Below are 1,004 nucleotides of genomic sequence, written 5' to 3' on the forward strand. Positions count from 1 at the left end.
TTCTTATCCTTCTTATTTGCATTCATGCTTTATTACTATACTACCATGTTATTATTATATATCGAGATCTAGCAGCACCAAGTGTTTTTATATGAAAAATTTTTCTATTTATATTATTACCAGATAAAAGATCTTGCGAAAATTTATATACAGTTCTCAAAAAAGAGCATAATAAAACACAACAGTTAGTAGAAAAAATAAAAACTGTATAAAACAGCACCTAATAAAAAAAGAGGCCTAATAGATGCTATAGGTTCAATCGCGAAGTCATTATTTGGCACTATGGATGCTGATGACGACAAAATTATTAAAGAGCAATTAACCATAATACACGATGAAAATGCTGTAGTTAAACATGCGGTAAGAAATCAATTGAAAGTAATAAATTCAACCATAGCGCACATAGACAACCTAGAGCAAACATTGCAAGAAAATCAAAATACGCTACCATTCTACATAGATAAACTTAAAGAACAAGGACACTCGTTTAGTCGAAGACATGACCTAGACGAACACTTCATCCTTTCTGACCGCATTAACAGATCTATTGAGGGACGCAACAGAAACGATCGACTACATTAATTACATTAAAGAAGGAATTTTATATCCTAAAGTAATGCCGATCGAGGATATTATCGTAAATTTGAAAGAAGCCATTACGGACCAAAAGGCTTGTACTTCCCGTTTAACTTAAACACTGAGGAATGGGTAATAATAAGAAAAATTACCAAGATAAATGCGTATTATAACCATAATAATATATACAGGGTGTCTAAAAAAATGTCACTGAAACACAGTGGGGACATAGATTGGATCAAGGGGAACAAAACAGTTTTGTACCATTTTGCAGTTGACGCAATATTTAACGAGATATTAACGTTTAAAGATAGGCGAATACGAGCGTCCGACCAGCCTACTGATCATGTACTGCTACCGACAGGCAGTGATGCACATTTGGCTCCCCGGCAACACGGAATCCAGCCCCACTACTTTTACCCCCACCT

The sequence above is a fragment of the Trachymyrmex cornetzi genome, unplaced genomic scaffold, assembly GCF_001594075.2.
Source record: "Trachymyrmex cornetzi isolate Tcor2-1 unplaced genomic scaffold, Tcor1.1 scaffold1969, whole genome shotgun sequence".
Classification (NCBI taxonomy): Eukaryota; Metazoa; Arthropoda; class Insecta; order Hymenoptera; family Formicidae; genus Trachymyrmex; species Trachymyrmex cornetzi.